This window comes from Primulina tabacum, chromosome 11 (assembly GCF_025594145.1).
Source record: "Primulina tabacum isolate GXHZ01 chromosome 11, ASM2559414v2, whole genome shotgun sequence".
Lineage (NCBI taxonomy): Eukaryota > Viridiplantae > Streptophyta > Magnoliopsida > Lamiales > Gesneriaceae > Primulina > Primulina tabacum.
The window spans coordinates 22,305,910-22,329,887 of record NC_134560.1 but is presented as its reverse complement, the minus strand read 5'-3'; the positions used below and the strand labels follow the sequence as shown (position 1 = coordinate 22,329,887).

General features: G+C 39.9%; 1 long non-coding RNA gene across 1 annotated transcript; it reads left to right on the top strand.

Moving 5' to 3' along the window:
- Positions 1-476: 476 nt before the first annotated feature.
- LOC142517866 (uncharacterized) lies at positions 477-23,978 on the top strand. Its single transcript, XR_012813410.1, has 3 exons — positions 477-613; positions 23,316-23,348; positions 23,797-23,978. It is a non-coding gene; the product is annotated as an uncharacterized LOC142517866 (long non-coding RNA).

The window sequence follows — 23,978 nt, the reverse complement described above, 5'->3', positions numbered from 1 at the left end:
TAACTTGTATGCATGTGGTTCGCGTGGACCTTCAAATTTTCGGGGTGTTACAATTTAATCATCATATATCATTTTTTGGTGAAATTTGATCCTTGAGAGTGACTATTCTTTATCCATTATCATTCATCCTCTTGTCGTTTGATCAGCCTATATACACCAAGTACCTGGGGGCTAGATGTAATGACATGAATCCTTGTTTTGAATGAAATACAAATTAAGAGACAATTAAAGAGTTTTTAATTAAGTATTGTTAAGGAATTGATAATTTGAGATCCAATTGTTGGGATTCACAGAATTTAAAATGGACAACCCGATCTACTTCATATTATACATTATCCCGAGAAATACAACTAGACAAATATGATTCTGACACATGTCAAATAAGATTGATTCAGATTTTCTGAACTAATCCGGATGCAACCTATGAATGGAAGCTCATTTCTTTTGTTTCCTATACCGCATTCTTCAAAGAGAATTCTAGCCATTTACCTTAGGTTTTTTATCCATTTTATGGGGCACTTTGGTGTCGGTAAGTTTCGGAGCTAGTGTCAGCTCGAGGAGGGGTCGGTGAACTGAGATCGAGATATCATCATCGGGCTGACGACGGACGCATGTAAAATCATAAAGCCTTAAATAGTGATTTAAGTATTATTAGTGAGAACTTTGTAGCATGTTTTGTAAGTAAGGATCTGGTTTGATAGTGATTTCATTATGCTGGTATACACATTTATATGCTCTATTATTTATCTGTTTCATGATACATGTTTTACAGCATTGGCATATTCTGCATGACATATCATGTTTAGCCTTATATCTTTTGAGATATACCTCGTTTGTTAGGGGTCGTTCAGCCCTTTTCTTTATTGTGGACGATGGGGCATCGAGAGCTACAGTGTCCGACAGGACCCGCGGGCTCTGATGACCTCGACATTGTAGGTCCACGTTTTGATCATGAGTGTGAGAGTTAAAACATGCCTAAGGCAGATCAGAGACAACAAACTCAGGCGCCTCTAGACTAAGCATGAGATTCTTGACTTGATCCTTGATATCCGAGCATATTGCATTTCGCATGCATCATATCAGTTTGTATACTCATACATTCTCGTATTGGGTGATTATCGCTCACGTCCTTGTTTTCATCTTGGACACCCCATTCCACGTGGCAGGTCTTAGGTTGGAAGGTTCTGACGGTCAGGATAATGGCTAGAGCAGTTGGGTTTTCGGTGGTGATCCAGTGGAGATTTTATGTGGTTTATCATTTTCTCATTCAGAATTATTTTTTCGATATTGTTGTATTAATGTTTAAGACTACTGTTATAGTTCTGTTTTCGTTAGGGTTGTAAGATGGTTAAGTATTTGGTTTCCGCTGTTTAATAGTTGTTACTAAGTTTAATGTTGTATGTTTATTAGTATGTTCCGTAGTGGCTCGAATAAGGGCGCTACATTTGGTGGTATCAAAGCATGCAAAGATTTTTGGGACATTAGTAATTCTGTTTTAAGGATTTAGAAGTTGATTCTAGTTTCCTTTCAGATGTCAGGAGATGAAAGCAGTAGTCACGGAAGTGTGAGACATGGCCGTTATGGCAACGATGAGGCTGGCCGAAAACACCGTCGTAGAGATCGTGACGGCAGGCGTCACCAAGATCATGATGAAAGGAGACGTAGGAACCGTGTCAATATTATGGATTTCATGAAAATTGGACCTCCACCGTTGACCGAAAATGAGAATCCTGATGTTTCTTAAGCTTGGGTCGATTTCATGGAGCATTGTTTTCGTGTGTTGCACTATGACGAGGATGAGAAGATGGTAGCCTGAAACGACCTCGAATTTTTTTAAAAAAATCATAAACTCGAAAAATTACTAAAAAAAATAACTTAGCATTTCCGTAACTTGTAATAATTTAACATTTGAATCTCAAGTGCATAAAATAAATCTCTAAATCGTCAACTAACCAAACCTTCTAAATCGACCTTTTAGAAAGATTAACTAACAATAAAATAAAGCATAAAAATCCTAAATAAATCAATAGCAATAAATCTTTAAATCTTTTATCTAACAAGCTAGTGCGAAAAATAAATAACCCCCGTGAATGTACTGCCGCACTCAATCCACTCAAGCGTCAGTGCCTTCTCAAATCATCAAATCATGCATCATTCAAATCAAGTGAGTCTACTGACTTAGCACGTTCTAAATATGAGTAGCAAATAATACATATACATTTACATGCATTTAAAAATCATATTTTTATTTAAAAATTGCTTTTAACCATAAACAATTTAAAATAATTTAAGCATAAATCATATATCTTAAAATTATTTTAATCGTAAAGCTTTCAATCCTTTTATCATTTTGGGTGAGATTTGATCCTCGAAAGTGACTAACTTTTATCCTCCGATCGACTAATCAGTCTTCAACTCCACATGGCCCAAGGGAGCAGGCACTAGGCTCCGCTATTGAAATACGATCGTTGGGCTCCCTCGAGGGCTTTCTCCCATAGACGGGATCCCTCTGGGCTCTTTTCCCATAAATGGGAGGGAGCCTTCTCCCGTTAATGGGCTCCATTTGGGTCTTTTCCCACGACATCTCCACAAAATTGAAAGTTCACCGTTCTTGCTTAAAACGGATCCCCCACATATCATATATCGTTTGTCGCAGTTAATTCACATCCCTCAAAATATTTTTCTTTTTTTTTTTAAAAATATAAAATATCGTAGCTTTCCAAAAATAGCATTTTAAGTGTAAAAATTGCATAGCTTTATCATAAATTATAAAGTATGATATTTTATTAAAAATCATAATTTTAAATCATAAAATATCATTTAACAAGCGTTATGATCCTTCGGCACGCTGCCAAGCTTTTACGAAATTACCAAAGTGTAAAATGACCGTTTTGCCCCTAGACGTAAAAATTCTCGATTTTGACTTTTTCTTACTTTTAATGACATGGGATTATAACAAATATTTATTTCAGCTTAAATATAATTTTCCATTATTTTATTTACCTTAAAATCGAGGCTTTTCATTTAATTTCCTAATTAATATCTCGTGAGGCGTTTAAATCTCGAATAAATTCAAACTTGAATATTATCTTCCCAAACTTTAAAAAATAATTGAGCATTAAACCACCCCGTGGACCCATGGTTCCAATAATTTATTCATTAAATCTCGAATTTGACCCATTAACAAGACCACTGAGCCATCTCCCAATTTAGTCGAGCCACGGTCGAGCCATCTCGAGCCAGACCCAAGCCAACCCACCTAAGGACCCTCCTGACCAACCATGACCCTTAGAACAAGAACCTACACGATGCACGAGCCTTGCACCAAAGACACAATGTTGCACGTGTTTTCTTCCCTCTCACCTAGGACTGCTAGCAAACCTAGGACTCTTCTACTCGAGCCACCATCGAGCCCACCTAACCCTCACCGACCCTAGACCACGCCCAGACACAACCAAGCACAGCCCAAGCCCATGAACCCTTGTACGAAGCCACCAGAAACCAGCAGCAGCCGCGCAACCTCCAAAGGTGCGATTGAGTCTCTTTCTCGTGTGGGACTCCTCACCTAAGCCACACCCGAATCCAAGCATTCTTGACCCTCTCTGGAACACCCTGAGCCACCTCCTAGATGACCTATCCCAGCCCTCTCCCAAGCCTCCCCGCTGCAACCTCTCGACCGAACAAGAACACACACGAGAAGAGTCCTATCAAGCGAGGACTCTTCCCCAGCCACGATGGGCGAGTCCTATCCCTGCTAGGACCATTCCTAGGACCTAACCACATCCTGAATGAACCCTCCTCAAGACCTGGTCGAGCCCCAACACCCGATGCATCCTAAACAAGCCCCTAGAATCATGAGAACCACTCCAAACCCTCGAATACCCCAGGTGCCTCTCTCCCTTGCTTATGCGTGAATCCAGCCTTGTTTTCTTTTAATTTTATTCATATTCACTTCATATTTCATCCTACATTGGCAGCGTACTCATTGGGAATCATATCACGATCACATATACGTAAAAACGTTGAAAACTTTTGAAAATATTTGAAAAAAACGTTAAACCAGCAAACGCAAATATTTTTCATGAAAAAACTATTGAAAGATGCATATAATGATTTGAATGATTTGTAAAAGAGTTTAGAAAAGTGTCTTTTTGTTTATAACGCTCGAATAAATGATCGTCGGCGTAGGGCGCGAAGAAGAACGAACGGACGACGAAGACTCCTTGATTTTATTTCTTCCAAATTCTAGAAATTATGGTGTGTGCTAGTGTGTGATATTCAGCTGATTATCATGCTTGGGAAGATTCGGTAACATATTTATAAATTTTATTTTGCATAATAATGGGCTTTGGTTTCGAGCCTCCAAGTATAGGAGCAATTGAGCCTACTCAATTTAGTTAAATTTGGCCCAATTACTCTGATTTAATTAAACATAAAAGTTTATAAAATTTAGTTTTCAAAAATAATATTTTTGATCTTCATAAAACCCCTCGTTTGCCCAAAACCATCTGTAAGCTCCATGAATTTAATTCATGTAACCTGAATGCATGCAATCAAGGTTTTTGTTTTAAATTATGTGTTTAATTATTTTTATGCATGATTCATTAATGATAGGACTTATTTCATGAAATTTTAAAAGTTCATTCATTAGGGTTTCTTGATGTATTTCGCGGCCGAACAAGGAACGTAGACCGTAGAATTTTCAGGGAAAACTGTTTTATTACCTAATTAATTTTTATTATTTATTAAAAGATGTTTTAAAGGTATTTTTCAATGAATAGGCTTTTTTGGGTATTTTTACCCGTCAGAGCATAATTTTTAACGGTACGTATATTTTATCGAATCGAGTAACTTTTTGAAGGTTCGGCTATTATTTTCAGAAAACTTTCCAACACGAAATATTTTTTGGGAGTGCGTTTGAACCTAATGGGCCTACTTTTAAGCTTGTTGGGCTTAAAAATCCTTTTTAACTTTTAAATGATATTATAGAGCCCATTAGGTTATTTGTTAACTATTTAACTAATACATAATTAACCTTAACCTAAACCTAATCCCTCCCCAACCAGCCGACACCCTCCCCTATTAGAACACTCTCGGTTTCAGCAAACACCAGCTGAGAAGCTTCGGCCGCCTCCTTGTTCTTGCAAAAGAAAGTTTCCGGCGCCTCGCCGTTGCTCCTTCCTTCATCGTTTTTTCGTAGGAATCATCAAAGGCATGCTTGTTATTCTTTTAATGCATAATATACGCTGATAATATGTGTGGAGTAATGGAAAAATAATGCACATGTTTCGATCCATGCTTGTGTGTTCCTCGGTGATAGTAGGCTCATATTTTATTGTTCGTTTTGTTGATGTCCCACGTTTCTTTGATCATGGTTGCAAGGGGGCTGTCGAGTGATGTTTCTGAAGGGTCTCTTTCATCGAGAGTGTGCTGTCAATAAGAGGAAGCGAGCTGGTGTGCTATACGCCAGGAACCATGAGGAAGTGTTAAGGGTTTGCTTTGGGTTTGAGTAGATCGCGTGAAGTGGGTGGGGACTGCGGTGGAAGGGCTGATCCAAGGCCCAGACCAGACCATCGTGTGTATGAGTCATGGCTCAAGGATGCTCAACCTTCGTTGGACCCACAAAAGTAGCCTATCGTTCGAGAATAGGAGTGGCCGCGGTAGTGAGACCTCAGGGGTAGAGCGTGTAGGTTGCTGCAGCGTGCATGGGGCCGAGGTGTAGTTCAAGTAGGTCCAGCATGTTCTGTTATTGGTCCCTAGTAACTTGATTCAGGAAAAGTTCAAGCCGGTGGCGCCTAGGATGGTTGATCGTCGAGTTGGGTGAGTTAGGGTTTCGATGGGTGACCTTAGCAAAAATTCCAGCAGCAATTCAGGGATATTCGAAGGTTTAAGGGGTCTGGTTTTTGTGGAGTAGGGACTGATATTGTATGTTTTAAGTGTGGTAAAAGTTGGGAAAAATTTTGGTTGAGTTTCGGTTCGATTCGGGTTAAAATCGAGACCCCGGTCCAAGTTTTAAAATGAAATGATTAAGTTACGAAATGTGCTCGGGTTTACGTCTAAGAATTATTTTAAGTATGTTTTGGGACATTTTGAGGAGTTTGGTAAGCTTGGTCAATTTTAGAGGTCCAGGGGTAAAACGGTAATTTTTGGGTTTCAAGGGGCAAAATGGTCAAAAAGGTAATTTTTGGGTTTCAAGGGGCAAAATGGTCATTTTGATCTCGGGTTTTTGGTCCTGGCAGCGCTGAGGGCACAAAATTACTTGATTTTAAATTTTATGCATCATGATCACGATTTTTAAGATTTTATGAAAATATACGTTGACTACTTTGCTTTAAAGAAAATTTACATTTGTGCATGATTTTCGTAAGTGACGTAAATGATGATGTTTGAATGATGAGAATTAGTTGTGGCTATCAAATTATATGTAAATGCATAAGATGTATATGTAAATGATGATGATGAGACCTAGGCACAATGGATGGTTTATCCTGTCCCTAATGTCCGACAGCCGCCGGGTACCGCGGTTCTATGGTTGATGGATCCATCGTAAATGTTGATGTATGATAGTCACCTCTGATGAACTGAATTCGCTAAATGATGAATGATAAAGGTAGAATGATGAATGATGATTAACGATGAATTGCTTGACACGTCACGATTTCATATGACACATTTACATAAAGCTTTTGAAGTTCATGAATGATATGTTGAGTATGATATTTTTCACTACTGTGTGCTACGTATAGTTATTTGTTACTTATGGTACATGTGTGTTGAGTTTTTAGACTCACTAGGCGTGTGTGGTGCAGGTGAGTTCGAAATCGAGGGGACAGGAGGTGCTGAACTCTGAGTCAGCAGACATGGTGGGCGACACGACCCGACGACCTCATGATTTTTCCGCATATTTTATGATTAAATGTTACAGAATGGATATAAGTATTTTATACACTGTTTTATATCACTGTTTGATGTTGGCATTTTTACTTACTATTTGATGTTGGTATTTTTACTCGTTTTTACCCCGTTATATTTTTATTGATGATTAATTATGATTATTTTAAAATGATATTTTTAGTAGGAACGAATACATTCAATTTATTTAAATGATAAATTTCAAAATGAGAGCTTTTTAAAAAAAATATTTCCGCCCTTTTAAAATCGGTAGACGTTACAGTGGTATCAGAGCAAGGGTCCTGTATAGAGTTCTACCACCGCCAGCTTCTACCGATAAGTCTGTAAGCTTTTATGCTTTAAATGATTTAAATGATTAACTGTTATCACCTGTATGTCTACATGATTTATGCTTTACGATGATTTACTGTTCATGTTTAATGGCTTTTACGATTTAAGAATTTACTGTTTTAAAAACTAGATTAATTGCATGAGGGGTTACGTTTTAAATTGGATTGAATTCAGATATGTCTCCCAGACTTGATCTCAGTACTGATAGGAAGGATTTGATTCCTAGAGGGGGCAGAGGATAACCACCACCACCGCCAGGGGACCCAGCTACCCGAGTTTTGGAGGCTATGGCTAGGCTACTAGAGCAGGTTCAGCAGGCTACTAGGCCTCAAGTGGATGTTTTTGAGCCTTTCTGTCGGCTCAACCCGAAGGAGTTCGAGGGCACAACTAATCCGTTTATAATAGAGGGATGGATCTGATCTCTAGAGCTATATTTTGAGTATCTGCAAATGAGGGATGGCTACCGGGCCCGGTGTGCCATCTATATGTTGAGAGACGATGCTCCCTATGGTGGGAGGGCGCAGCTCATACAATGAACTTGGCTACCCTTACCTTGTTCAGGATCAAGGAATTGTTCTATTGGAAGTACTTTCTGGCCGACGTCGGGGGCCGCCTGACGAAGGAGTTCATGAGTCTCCAGAAGGGAGACGTATCTGTGGCGGAGTTTATCCGCAAGTTTGACAGCGGCTGCCATTTTGTGCCCATGATAGCGGGTGATGCTGGTCATAAGCTGCAGCACTTCATGGATGGAATGAGACCTACCCTTACGTCGGGATGTGATGTTGATGAGACCGGCGAGCTACGATGAGGCCACCGCCTGCGTTTTTCAGGCGAAGAAGGTGTACGGGACATAGACTTTTAGATACAGCGGAAGCGGCATCAGTCTAAGTCTAGCTCTCAGGCACATAAGAATTATTTCTCAGGGCTGCAGAGGCAGCAGGGGCAATAGAAGCCCCAAGGGCAGTTTAGGAGGCCTCAGCAACAGCAGTGGAGACCCTCAGGTGCCAGGAGCGCCTAAGCCAGATGACAGACAGCCTTGCCCGCATTGCAATAAGTTCCATATCGGCAAGTGTTTATAAGGGACTTTCAGATATTTCATTTGTGGCCAGGAGGGCCACAAAGCAGCGGACTGCCCAAAGAACACAGGCCCCAGTATTGGCCGAGCCTATGTGATGCATGCCGAGGAGGCCGATGCAGTGCCAGACTCAACACTGATTACTTGTAATCCTTTGGTTGAAGATTTTAATTTACTGTACAATTTCTTGGGTTTTATGCATGTATGAGGATTTACTTGTGGAATTATAACTTGGAAAAATTTAGGAGGCATGCTCTACCTAGTTGGGATTATGAATTTGATTATTAGATTAAGGAATTTTAGGGACCCAATTGTAATAACAAATTATTTAAGGACAAAAATGAAATTTTCGAACTTTAAGGGACTAAATTGCAATTTTTGATGTTATTTTGGGACAAAATCAGGCTCAATTTCGAAATTTTTGGGAAATTATGTTTCGGTTAATTCAGTGATTTTTCGAGGATTTTGGGTTAATTGCCGATAAGGAATTCCTTAAGTTCAACAGTATTAAATTTGATGGTATGTTTTGTCACAGGGAAGATATATATTGCAGGTGCAGCCACACATGCATTGCTAGATTCAGGGTCTAGGCATTTGTTTATATCTGAATCTTTCGTGAAGCAACTAGGAATCATACCTGTAGCGATGGATTTGGGTTTCAGAGTATCGATCCCATATGGGGATCAGATGTTCGTTTCCCGGATAGTGAGAGGATTGGAGCTTTGATTGCAACAGAAATAAGTACAGGCAGATCTGATAGTGCTACCGTTGCCAGAGTTTGATATCATCTTTAGTATGGACTGGCTATCTTCTCATGGTGCAGTCACAGACTTTCGACAGAGGTCAGTATCTGTCAGACCACCTAGTGGGAAGCCGTTTGTTTTCGAGGAAGCTAGACATCAGCAGATGTTGCACGTCATTTCCTGCATGTGTGCGAGGAAGCTTATGAAGAGAGTTTGCCAGACATTCTTAGCCAGCATCATATCAGTGACAGAGCCAGTCAGTCAGAGGCTGGAGGACGTTGATGTAGCCAGGGAGTTCTCCGATGTTTTCCCTGAAGATGTTGCAGGCATCCCACCAGACAGAGAGGTGGATTTTTCGATTGAGCTCATGCCAGGGACAGTTCCGATATCTAAGGCACCCCACTGATTAGCGCCTGCAGAGATGAAGGAGCTCAAGGATCAGATTCAGGATCTTCTGGATAAGGGTTTCATTCGCCCTAGTTTTTCTCCATTGGGCGCACCAGTTCTTTTTGTTAAGAAAAAGGATGGCAACATGCGACTGTGCATTTACTACCGAGAGCTGAACAGGGTCACAGTTAAGAATAAGTATTCGCTGCCGAGGATCGAGGACTTATCTGATCAGATTAAGGGAGCCTCAGTGTTCTCCAAGATAGACTTTCGATCCGGATATCACCAGCTGAAAGTGAGCGAGTCACATGTGCATAAGACAGCCTTCCGAACACGTTACAGGCAATATGAGTTCTTAGTGATGCCCTTCGGTCTGACGAACGCGCCAGCGATCTTCATGGATCTCATGAATCTCGTGTTTCAGCTGTACTTGGACCAGTTCATCATAGTTTTCATTGACGATATTCTGATCTATTCGAAGAGCAGGGAAGAGCACAATGAGCATATGAGGAAAGTATTGCAGACTCTACAGGATAGACGATTGTATGCTAAATTCAGCAAATGTGAGTTCTGGCTTGACAGTGTGGCATTCATGGGCCACATTGTATCACAGGATGGCATAGAAGTCGAAACCAACAAGGTAGAGGCAGTCAGAGATTGGCCAGTTCCTAAGAGTGTGACAGAGATCCGTAGTTTTTGGGATTGGCAGGTTAATACATGAAGTTTATCCAGGGCTTCTCTTCTATTGCGGTGCCTATGACCGCCTTGACGAAGAAAAATGCAAAGTTCATCTGGGGATCTGAATGCCAGGAGAGCTGACCGACTGAAGCAGGCTTTGACTACTGCACCAGTGCTATCTATGCCATTAGGACAGGGAGAGTTTGTGGTTTTTAAGGATGCATCAAAGATTGGTTTGGGCGCTGTTCTGATGCAACAGGACAGAGTGATAGCCTACGCGTCCAGACAGCTGAAGGTCCATGAGAAGAATTATCCGACTCATGACCTCGAGCTAGCAGCAGTGGTATTTTCCCTTAAGATCTGGAGACAATATCTGTATGGGTAGAAGTGCAGGATTTTCATAGATCCTAAGAGCCTGAAATACTTCTTCACACAGAAAGAATTGAATATGCGAAGAGGAGGTGGCTTCAGCTGGTGAAAGACTATGATTGTGACATTAGCTACCATCTGGGTAAGGCTAATGTGGTTGCAGACGCTTTGAGCAGGAAGCACACTGTGATTGCCCGTTTGTCAGTGCAGAGACCACTATAGGCTGAGATTCAGAGATCTGAGCTTGCAGTTTATGCCAGGGACGAGGCCCCGAATCTTGCTACTCTTACAGTAAAGCCGAATCTGAGAGACATAATCCGGAGAGGGTGGACCTTTGATGAAGGGTTACAAAAGTGGAGATAGAGGGACGAGACTAAGGGCAAGAGATTATAAACAGTTATGGGCAGCATAGTCAGGTATAGAGACCGCCTATGGGTTCTTGATAGTGATTCCCTTAGAGAAGATATCTTGAGTGAGGCCCAAAGCACCTCGTACTCCATCCATCTAGGGAGTACGAAGATGTATAAGGATCTATAGACTCTGTATTGGTGGCCGGGCATGAAGCGAGATATTTTGCGCTTTGTCTCCGAGTGTTTGACTTGTCATCAGGTCAAGACAGAGCATCAGAGACCTGCAGGGAAGCTGAGACCACTCCCTATTCCCGAGTGGAAATGGGAGAACATTACTATGGACTTCGTGACATGGCTCCAGCGGACTACTGGAGGATTTAACGCCATCTGGGTGATTCTTGATCGGCTCACTAAATCAGCTTATTTCTTACCGATCAGGAAGACATTCACCATGACCCAATATGCAAAGCTGTACATCAGAGAGATAGTCAGACTGCATGAGATTCCAGTGTCCATTGTGTCAGCCAGGGATCTGAGGTTCACGTCTACATTCTGGAAGAGTCTCTACCAGGCGTTGGGTATGAAGTTATTGTTCAGAACTGCTTTCCATTCTCAGACAGATGGTCAGTCAGAGAGGGTGATTCAGATTCTGGAGGACCTACTCTGAGCTTGTTTGATCGAATTCCAGTGTAGCTGGGAACCAAAGTTATCTCTTGTAGAGTTCACATACAACAACATTTATCAAGCAGCGATAGGTATGGCTATACGAGGCACTTTACAGGAGTAATTTTAGGTCGCCAATTTATTGGGACGACGTAGGAGAGCGAGCAGATTTTGGTCCGGATATCGTCAGAAAGATAGCGGAGTTAGTGTCTAGGATTAGAGACAGGATGAAGACTGCACAGAGCTGTCAGAATGGTTATGCTGATCAGAGGCGGCGAGATCTTGAGTTCGCAGTAGGGGATCATGTGTTCGTGAAGGTCTCACCGATGAAGGTTGTGATGAGGTTTGGGAAGAAGGACAAGCTCAGCCCTAGATTAATCGGACCATTTGAGATCCTAGAGAGAGTTGGGACACTCACATACAGAGTTGCTTTACCGCCGAATCTGACGGGAGTTCATGACATGTTCCACGTCTCCATGCTGAGTAAGTACATGTCGAATCCTTCACATGTGCTTAACTATGAGCCACTTCAGCTAACACCGTATCTGTCATTCGAGGAGATACCCACTCAGATTTTGGACATGCAGGAGAAATGACTCCGGAACAAGGTGATCCAGATGGTCAAGGTCAAGTGGCTAAATCATTCTAAGGAGGAGGCTACTTGGGAGACCTAGACCGAGATGAGGAGTAACTACCCAGAGTTATTCAGTACGTTCTAATTTCGAGGACAAAATTTTATTTTAGGGGAGAAAGTTGTAAGATCCAGGAATTTAATTCACGTAACCTGAATGCTTGCAATCTAGGGTTTTATTTTAAATTATGTGTTTAATTATTTTTATTCATTTTATGCATGATTCATGTATGATAGGATTTATTTCATGAAATTTTAAAAGTTCATGCATTAGGGTTTCTTGAAGTATTTCGCATCCGAACGAGGAACAGAGACTAGAGAATTTTCATAAAAATTATTTTATAACTTGATTAATTATTATTAATTATTAAAAGATGTTTCAAAGGTATTTTTCAAGGAATGGGCTTTGTTGGGTATTTTTACCCACTAGAGCATAATTTTTAACGGTATGTAAATTTTATCGAATCGAGGGACTTTTTGAAGGTTCGGCTAATATTTTCAAAAAACTTTCCTACACGAAATATTTTTCAGGAGTGTGTTTGAACCAATTAGCCTAATTTTAAGTTTTTTGGTCTTAAAAATCCTTTTTTAACTTTTAAATGATATTATAGGGCCCATTAGTTTATTTGTTAACTATTTAACTAATACATAATTAACCTTAACCTAATCCCTTCCCAACCAGCCGACACCCTCCCCTATCAGAACACTCTCGGTTTCAATAAACATCAGCTGAGAAGCTTCGGCCGCATCCTTGATTTTGCAAAAGAAAGTTTTCGGCGCCTTCCCGTTTCTTTATTTTTTCATCGTTTTTGCGTATGAATCATCAAATGCACGCTTGTTCTTTTAATGCATCATATACGCTGATAATATGTGTGGAGTAATTCTAAAATCATGTAGATGTTTCGATCCATGCTTGTGTGTTCCTCGGTAATAGTAGGCACATATTTTATTGCTCTTTTTTTTATGTCCCACGTTTCTTTGATCATGGTTACAAGGTGGCTGTCGAGTGATGTTGCTGAAGGGTCTCTTTCATCGAGAGTGTGCTGTCAATAAGAGGAAGCGAGCTGGTGTGCTGTACGCTAGGAACCGTGAGGAAGTGTTCACAATTTACTTCGGGTTTGAGTAGATCACGTGAAAGGGGTGGGGAAGGCGGTGCAATGGCCGATCCAAGGCCTAGACCAAACCATCATGGGTCTGAATTATGGATCAAGGAGTCTCAACCATCGTTGGAACCACCAAAGTAGCCTATCAATCGAGAATATGAGTGGCCGCGGTAGTGAGACCTCGGGGGTTAGAGCGTGTAGGTTGCTGCAACGTGCATGGGGCCAAGGTGTGGTTCAAGTAGGTCCAGCAGGTTCTAGTATTGTTCCCTAGTAACTTGATTCAGGACAAGTTCGAGCCGGTGGCGCCTAGGATGGTTGATCGTCAAGTTGGGTGAGTTAGGGTTTCGATGGGTCACCTTAGCAAAAATTCCCGCAGCAATTCAGAGCTGTTCGAAGGTTTAAGGGGTCTGGTTTTGGTGTAGTAGGGACTGATATTGTGTGTTTTGAAGTTCAAAATATAAGCTTTTAAAAAAAAAAAATTTCGCACTTTTAAAAACGGTAGACGTTACACTGTCTTCTAGGGAAAAATCGAGCTCGACTAGTAAAATAATTCGAACTTTAACATTTTTAGAAAAATTAAATCATTTTTCGAAATATTAGAAAGCCTTGAAAATATTTAGTGAAAAATATATATCCTTGTCTTGGTCGTCCCCGGTTTCCTTTCCCATGTCTATTATCGAATATTCGGGTGAAATCCTTAAATTTCATTAAAACATTTCATATTATCATTTAATCATGGAATCATACTTTTAATCATTTACTAAAACCATGAAAGAATTTAAAATCAATAAAATAAAATAATTAAGCAATTAAAACTATTTTGCATGCATGTGGTTTACATTGATTGGTTTTTCGGACGTTACAAATCTCCTCCCCTTAAATAGAATTTCGTTCTCGAAATTTTCCTAATCTTAAAAAATGAAAAGCTTGCCCCCCCTTATCACTTCATGCTTATCCCTCTTAGCTAAATTCATACTCTTCATTTCGATCATCCCAAATCTTGAAAATTGTATTTATAACCCCAAATTTCCCAATGTCGACTCCTAAATCCAGCTCAAGTAGAACATGCAATCTATTCTCCGCTAAGTTCTTCATTATCCCAAATGATTCACTTAACCCATTTTAACATTTCATGCAATAAAAACATCATAAAAATGTTAAACAGCTAGGTTACTAGTAATCAGTGTCAAGTCGGCTCTGCCTCAGCCTCATCAGCTTGCATCACATAGACCCTTCAAGTTGTGGGTTGCTTGGGCTTTGTACAATCCCTAGCCTAGTGTCCCAATTCCACTTGAAGCACTTGTATGTGCCCCACATGCACTTGCCATAATGTGGACGATTGCACTCCTTGCACAGTGGTTTCTCATCAGCTTTCGGAATGTTTCCTCTAGGTGGTTGTTCTTGTGGTTTTGGTAGTTCTAGTTGCATAGGTGGTCCCATATAAGGCTTCTTATTATTCTGACTAGCTTGCTGAGCAAGATTACTGTTCCGCTGCATCTCCCATTCAATGTCCTACAGTGACTGCTCGGCTCTAAAAGCTTTCGCAACAGTAGTAGTATAATCAGTAGGATCGTCGAGCATTACATCACGAGGGATAGTCAGCCTCAAACCATTTAGGAAGTGTCGTAATTTTTCAGCAGCATTATTAACAATCAAGGGCACAAAGTAACAGCCCCTATCAAACTTCTACACAAAATGAACAACAGACCAATCCCCCTGACGAAGACTCATAAACTCTCTCTTAAGCCTAGAACGGACATCAGCAGTGAAATAATTATCATAGAACACCCCTCTTGAAATCCTCCCATGTCAAAGTCACTAGATTCACCCCTCGCTCCACTCCCTTCCACCATAAGGAAGCGTCGCTCTTCAGCAGATAGATAATAAAACGAACTTGGTTAGTGTCTGCCATATCCATGTAACATAATATCACCTCTAAAGATCGAATACATCCACTCAGCAACGAATGGATCAGTAGTGCCATGAAAATCCTCTGGGTTCATCCTCTTAAAATGCTCATACGCAGCCTCCGGTCTAACCCTTGCACCATTTCCTACGTGTTGCTCTAGTAAGCGAGCCATACCAGCTAGCACAAGGGCACTAGCATCCTGATTAGGTGCAGGCTGTGGAATCTCCTCCTCATCTCTAACCTCATCATTCCTACGCAAAATCCTTCAAGGAAGCATATCTATACACGTCGTCCAATCACGTAACCAACATGCATTTAATCATTTTCCATGCATCATGCAACTAACATTTATATCATATATCATATAAGAATTTAAAAGAATTTTCAGCATATAAAATATAAAGCAGTAAAATCTCACATATTTGAGATGTGATTTCTTGAGCTTCTCGGAGTGACAGTACACAACCTATTGGGGATCTTCGGCTTTAATACCAACTGAAACGTCCTCTACTTTTTTTTAATCATAAACTCGAAAATTTACTAAATAATATAACATAACATTTCTGCAACTTATAATAATTTAACATTTGAATCTCAAGTGCATAAAATATCTCTAAATTGCCAAATAACCAAAACTTCTAAATCGACCTTTACAAAGATCAACTAACAATATAATAAACCATAAAAATCCCTAACAAAATCAATATCTTTAAATATTTAAATCTTTTATCTAACAAGCTAGTGCGGAAAATAATGTCCCTCGGGAGTGTACTGCTGCCTTGATCCATTCAAGCGTCAGTGCCACCTTAAATAATCAAATCTAGCATCATTCAAACCTAATGAGTCTAATAATTCAGCACATTCTAAACATGAGTAGAATATAATACATGTACATTCACATGCATTTAAAAAATATATTTTAATTTAAAAATAGCTTTTAAGCATAAATAAACCATTTAAAATAATTTAGGCATAAATCATATATCTTAAAATCATTTTCATCGTAAAGCTTTCAATCCGTTATCATTTTGGGTGAATTTTGATCCTCGAAAGTGACTAGCTTTTATCCTCTGGTCGACTGATCAGTCTTCAGCTCCACGTGGTCCAAGGGGGTGGGCACTAGGCTCTGTCATGAAAATACAATCGTCGGGCTTCTTGGGGGCTTTCTACCATAGACGGGCTCTCTTTGGGATCTTTTTCCATAAATGAGCTCCCTCTGGGACCTTCTCCCGTAAATGGGCTCCCTTTAGGCCTTTTCCCTCACGACATTTCCACAAAATTGTAAATTTACCATTCCTTCTTAAAAAAAATCCCCCATATATCATATATTTTGTCACAATCAATTAACATTCCTCAAAATATTTTCCCTTTCCTTTTTAAAGCACAAAATATTGCAACTTTCCAAAAATAACATTTTAACTATAAAAATTGCACAACTTTATCATAAATCATAAAGTATCATAATTTCATAAAAATCATCATTTTAAATCATAAAATATCATTTAACATTGTTATGGTCCTTCGGGACGCTGTCAAGCTTTTAAGAAATTACCCAAGTGTACAATGATTGTTTTGCCCCTAGACATAAAAATTCTTGATTTTGACTTTTTCTTACTTTTATTGACATGGGCTTATCACAAATAATTATTTAAGCTTAAATTTAATTTTTCATAATTTTATTTAGCTTAAAATCGAGGCTTTTCATTTAATTCCCTATATAATAATTCGAGAGGCGTTTAAATACCGAATAAATTCAAACTTTAATATTTTCTTCTCAAACATTAAACATAGTCTTTTTATTACTTAAAATATCCTTGTGAGCCATGAACCACCCCCATGGACCCATGGTTCCAATTTTTTATTCATTAAAACTCAAATTTGACCCATTAACAGGACCACCGAGCCATCTCCCAACTTAGTCGAACCATGGTCGAGCCATCACGAGGCAGACCCTAGCCAACCCACCTAAAGACACTCTTTACCAACACTGACCCTTATAACTAGACCCTACACACCGCACAAATCTTGCACCCAAGACACAAGGCTCCGCGTGTTTCCTTCTCTCTCACCTAGAACTCTTAGCCAACTTAGGACTCTTCTACTCGAGCCACCACGGAGCCCACCTGACCCTCACCAACCATAGACGATGCCCAGACCCGACCAAACCCATGAACACATGCACAAAGCCACCAGAAACCAGCAGCAACCGCACTACCTCCTAAGGTGCGATTGAGTCTCCTTCTCGCGTGGGGACTCCTCACTGAGCCACCACCGAGTCCAAGCCTTCCTGAACCTCTATGGAACACCCTGAGCCACCTCCTAGTTTACCTAGCCCAGTCCTCTCCCAAGCTTCCCCGCTGAAACCTCTCGGTCGAACAAGAACACACACGGGAAGAGTCCAATCAAGCGAGGACTCTTCCACAACAACGATGCCCGAATCCTAGCCCTACTTGGACCCTTCATAGGACCTAACCACATCCCAAACGAATCTTCCTCAATACCTGGTCGAGCCTTAACACCACATGCATCCTACCCGAGCCCCTTGAATCATGAGAACCACTCCAAACCCTCGAATACCCTTGGTGCCTCTCTCCCTTGCTTATTAAAAAAAATGAATTTAGCCTTTTTTTCTTTTAATTTTATTCGTATTCCTTTCATATTTCATCTTACATTGTTAACGTACTCGTTGGGAATCATATCATGATCACATATACATAAACACGTCGAAAAATTTTGAAAATATTTGACAAATTGTTAAACCATTGAATATAAATATTTTTCATGCAAAAACAATTGAAACATGCATATTATTATTTGAACGATGCTTAAAAGGGTTTAGAAAACGTGCCTTTGTATTTATAACGCTCGAATAAATGATCGTCTGCGTGATGCGCGAAGAAGAACGAACGGGCGACAAAAGCTCCTTGATTTTCTTTCTTCCAAATTCTTGAAATTATGGAGTGTGCTAGTGTGTGAAATTCAGCTGATTATCATGCTTGGGAAGCCTAGGTAACATATTTATAGATTTTATTTTGCATGATAATGGGCTATGGTTTTGGGCCTCCAAGTATAAGAACAATTGGGCCTACTCAATTGAGTTAAATTGGGCTCAATTACTTTGATTTAACTAAACATCAAAGTTTATAAAATTTAATTTCCAAAAATAATATTTTTGATTTTCTAAAAACCCCACGTTTGCCCAAAACTGACTTTCCGGGAAAAATCGAGCTCGAATAGTCAAATAATTCGAACTCTAACATTTTTAGAAAAATTAAATCATTTTTAATCATATTAGGAAGCCTTGAAAATATTAAGTGAAAAATAAATATCCTTGTCTTGGTTGTCCCTTATCTCCTTTCTCTGTCTATTATCGAATATTCGGGTAAAATCCTTAAATTTCTTGAAAACATGTCATATAATCATTTAATTATGCAATCATACCTTTAATCATTTACTAAATATGATGCAAGCATTTAAAATAAATTAAAGAAAAAAACTAAGCAATTAAAATTATTTTGCATACATGTGGTTTACGTTGGTTGGTTTTTCGGACGTTAATAGCCGATTTCATGATCCAAGGAAAATCTCGAAAATGGTGGAAACCTGTTTCTGCAATTCTAGTTCAGTAGCATGGGCGTATTCATTGGGAACATTTCCATCAGGCCTTTATCAATCATCACTTTCCACCAGCTCTTCGCCGGGTGAAGGAGATGGAACCGTTGACCATTAAGCAAGGAGATTCGAGCATTGACGATTACCAAAAGTGTTTTACGGATATGTTACCATACGCTCCTCACATTAATGAGAATTATGTAGCAAAATATTCTCACTTTTTGAATGGTTTGAACCAGGAGATTTTTGATCTGGTTTCTGTCTGTGACGATCCTACTTCGTACGAAGGATTAGTGAATCGTTGTTGCCAAGCCGAGATCAGTATTGCTAGGAGGAAGAATATGCAAGCTAGCAAAAGTTCTAGTTCGTTGGGACCGAGGGGTCAGTCATTTAAGAAGTCTGTATCTTCTTCTTCTTTCGGTTCTGGAGGGTTTCACAGCTTTGGTAGGAAAAAGCTCCAATGTTGCCACTGCAGAGGCAATCACCAGACAAAGAATTTTCGAAGTGTAACCGGTTCTTGTTTCAATTGTGGTGGTTTTGGTCACATGAAGAGGGATTGCCCTAATTTGGAGAATCAGAGTGGAGGCGGAGGTTCTATGACACGGTCTTACAATGGAAAACAGTCTGAAGCCACTGTGCAACAGAAAGGTTTTCCTGCTCAAGGTTCTCATTGTGGTGGAATATCACAAGGATCTCAGCAACTCCCACGAGTTCAGGGGCAAGTGTTTGCCCTAAACCAAGAACAAGCTGAGGAGCAAAACGAGATAGTCATTGCAGATAATTTTCTTTTATGTTGTTTTCCTGCATATGTATTAGCTGAGACAAGGTCATCGGATTCATTCATAGCATCAATGTTTGTTAATAAAGAATAAACTACTCTATGTGTCATTAGATGTTTTGATGTTGGTGTCTACACCGATGGGACAAGAAGTTTTAGCTAAGAGACTTGTAGTAAAATGTTTTTTAGCGTTAGAGGGAAAATAATTGTCTGCCAATTTGATGTATTGGCTATGGAAGATTTTGATTGTATTATGGGAATCAACATATTGACTAAGTATAGAGCGACTGTAGATTGTTATCAACGTCTCGTTCAGTTTTGTCTAGAAGGAGACGATAATTGGTTTATCTTCGGTTAGGGAGCTCGACCTCCAACGCCAGTAGTGTCTGCTATAAAGGCACAACGAGCTTTAGAAAAAGGAGGAGAATGATACCTCATTTATGTTTTTGACGTATCGAAGGATGTAATCGACGTGGAGAAAATTCGAGTTGTTTTCCTCGATGAAATTCCTTGATTTCCTCAGGAGAGGGAAGTGGAAGCAGAGATAGAGTTGGTACCAGGAACCGCACCTATCTCTAGAGCGCCTTATAGATTGGCACCATCGGAGATGAAAGATCTTCATGACAAGGGGTATATTAGAGCTAGTGTGTCTCCTTAGAGAGCACCAGTGTTGTTCTTTAAAAAGAAGGATGAGTCTATGCGACTAGAGTAGCAGTCAAGAATAAATATCTATTACCACGGATCGATGAAATTTTTTATCAACTACAAGGGTCTTCAGTGTACTCGAAGATCGATTTACGGTCTGGATATAATCCACTTCGAGTTCATCAATGTGATATCCCTAAGACTTCATTTCGAACAAGGTATGAGCATTACGCGTTTCTAGTGATGCCGTTTGGTTTGATGAAAGCTCTAGCAATATTTTAGGATTTGATGAACCGAGTATTCCAGAAGTATCTTGAAAAGTTTGTCATTGTCTTTATTGATTACATATTGGTATACCGTCGTAGCCTTAAAGAGCATGCACAACATTTAAGGATTGTGTTGCAAACCTTGAGGAATCACCAGCTGCATGTAAAGTTGAACAAGTGCAAGTTTTGGGTCGCCAAAGTTGTCTTCTTGGAACATGTTATATCCAAAGATGGGATATCAGTGGATCCTAGAAAGATCGAAGCAGTGTTGAGTTGAGCACGATCGGAATCAGCTCAAGTGATAAGAAGTTTTCTAGGTTTGGCAGGTTATTACTTGATATTAATCTCAGGATTTTCTCAGATTTCAAACCATTGACAAATCTGACGTGTAAGAATGTAAGTTCGAATGGACACATGATTGTGAAAATAGTTTCAACGAACTACGTCAACGTATGAAAACTGCACCAATTTTAGCTCTACCATCTGGATCAAGAGAGTACATTGTGTACACTGATGCATCACTTCAAGGACTTGGGTGTGTTTTAACCAAGAATGGTAATGTGATTGCATATGCATCCAAACAGTTGAAGAAGCACGAAGAGAATTATCCATTTCATGATCTGGAATTGGAAGCGATTGTGTTTGCTTTGATGATCTGGCGACATTATCTCTACAGAGAGAGATTTGAGATTTTTACAGATCACAAGAGTTTGAAGTATATCTTCACTCAAGCAGAGTTGAATATGCGCCAAAGAAGATGGATGGATTTGTTAAAGGATTATGATTTCGACATCAGGTATCATCCAGGATCAGTGAATCTTACAGCTGATGCTCTTAGTCGCAAGGTGAGATTATATGTACTTCAGACAAGTTTCGTATCAAGTGTAATCCAAGATTTTTGTTCTCTGAGATTTCACTTCGGTCATAAGAAAGGAATGGAACACATTCGAGTAACGAGCATTTTATCTTAACCGACGTTGTATGCCAAAATCAGAGAAGCTCAGTTTTCTGACCCGAAAGTGAAAAAGGTAGCAAGGTTGGCTAACGGAGACAACCCATCTGGATTTGCGTTTCAAACGGATGGAACCTTGTGTCTGTCAGGAAGAATCATAGTTCCAGAAGATTCTAAACTAAGAAACAAGATTTTAGCTCAAGCCCATTGGAGTATGTTGAGTATCCACCCTGGAAGCATGAAAATGTATAAGGATTTGAAGACCAGGTTTTGGTGGAAATGTATGAAAAAAAGTGTTCACCAGTTTGTAGCCAAGTGTTTCGTTTGTCAGCAAGTGAAAGCTGAACATCGAGGACTAGGATGATTACTTCAGGATCTTCCTATCCCTGAGTGGAAGTGGGAGCATATGACGATGGATTTTGTCACCCACTTTTTGTTTTCTTCTAAGAATTGTGATACCAATTGGGTTGTTGTCGACCGACTGACTAACTCAGCACATTTCATTCCGTATAGTCGGGAATATAGTTTCGATTGCATGGCAAGACTATACATCCAAAAGATTCTTAAATATCATGGTGTGCCAACAAGTATAGTCAGTGACAGAGATCCACGCTTTCCCTCAAGATTCTGGGGAAGTTTTATAAAAGCGTTGGGAACGACATTGAGTCTGAGAACTGCCTATCATCCAGAGACCAATGGTCAGTCTAAGAGGACTATTCAGACACTCGACGACATGTAGCGTGCTTGTGCTCTGGATTTTGGACCAGCATGGCATGATCCTCTGCGCTTTTGGAGTTTGTACATAACAATAGCTTCCACAGCAGCATTGGTATGGCTCCGTTCGAAGAATTATATAGTAGACGTTGTCATACTCCATTGTTTTGGGATGAAATAGGAGAACAACAAGTGCAAGGACCTGAATTAGTGCAACAAGCGATTAACCAAGTGAAATTGATCAAGAAGAGAATTAAAATTGCCCAAGATTGTCAATCTAGTTATGCGAATAATAAGCGTAGACCTCTACAGTTTCATTCAGGGGAAAAACGTTTCCTTAAAATTTCACCATTACGCAGGGTGATGAGATTTGGACTCAAGGGAAAATTAGCCCCAAGATTTATCGGACATTTTGAGATCTTGGAATGTGTTGGAAATTTGGCATATCGATTAGCTTTGTCGTCGTATCTGTCCAGCATTTATAATGTCTTTCATGTACTGTTCCTACGGTGGTATGTAGCAGATGAATTGCACCTCATTGTCCGACATATGTTCAACTTGAAGAAGACTTGACTTATGTCGAGCAGCGGCTTTTAATTGTGTAGGAAAGAGAAAAAGCTCAGAAACAAGACCATTCCACTCGTTCTTGTACTGTAGAGGCGACTTGGGAATTAGAGAGTCGTATGCACTCAGAGTATCCACATTTGTTTTAAATTATATCTTTGTAATCATGAGTTGTATTTTATTCAGTTGTATCTTTGTAATCATGGACGACCCCATCTGCTTCAGATTATACATTATACCAAGAAATCCAACTAGACAAATGAGATTCTGACACGTGGCAGATAAGATTGATTCGGATTTTCTGAACTACTCCGGATGCAGCCTATGAATGGAAGCTGATTTAATTTGTTTCCTACACCGCTTTCTTCAGAGAGAGTTCTAGCCATATACCTTAGGTTTTCTAGCTAGTTTCTGGGGCACTTTGGTGTCGGGAAGCTTTGGAGGTAGTGTCGACTCGAGTACGAGTCGGTGAACTGAGATCAAGGCATCATCAGAGGGCTAATGACGGATGCTTGTATAATTCTAAAGGCTTAAATATAATTGTGATTTAAGGATAATTAGGGAGAACTTTGTAGCATGTTCGGTAATTCAGGATTTGGTTTGATAGTGATTTCATTATGTTGGTATTGACTAGGTTTAGAGCTTTCTGTCAGATTGTTTTAGTGAGGTACGTGATGTACTAACTAAGATATCCAAGCATAGTATACACACTTATATTTTTCATATTTATCTGTTGCATGATACATGTTTTATCGATTTGGCATATTATGCTTGACATATCATGTTGAGCCTGATATCATTTCAGATATACCTCGTTTGTTGGGACCGCTCAGCCCTATTCTGTATTGTGGACGATGGGGCATAGAGAGCTACAGTGTCAGACGGGACCCGTGGGCTCTGATGACCAGGGATCCAAAAATATTCCTAGGGAAGATCAGAGACTACAAACTTGGGCACCTCTAGACAAAACATGAGATTCTTGACTTGATCCATGATATCCGAGAATATTGCATTTCGCATGCATCGTATCAGTTTGTATACTCGTACATTCTCGTATTGGGCGATTGTTGCTCACGTCCTTTTTTTCATCTTGGACAACCCATTCCATGGGGCAGGTCTTATGTTAGACGGTTCGGACGACCAAGACAGTGGATAGAGCAGTTGGGTTTTCAGTGGTGATCCAGTGGAGGTTTTATGTGGTTTATCATTTTCTCTTTCAGAATTATGTTTTCGATATGGTTGTATTAATGTTTAAGAATGCAGTTATTTTTCTGTTTTTGTTTGGATTGTAAGATGG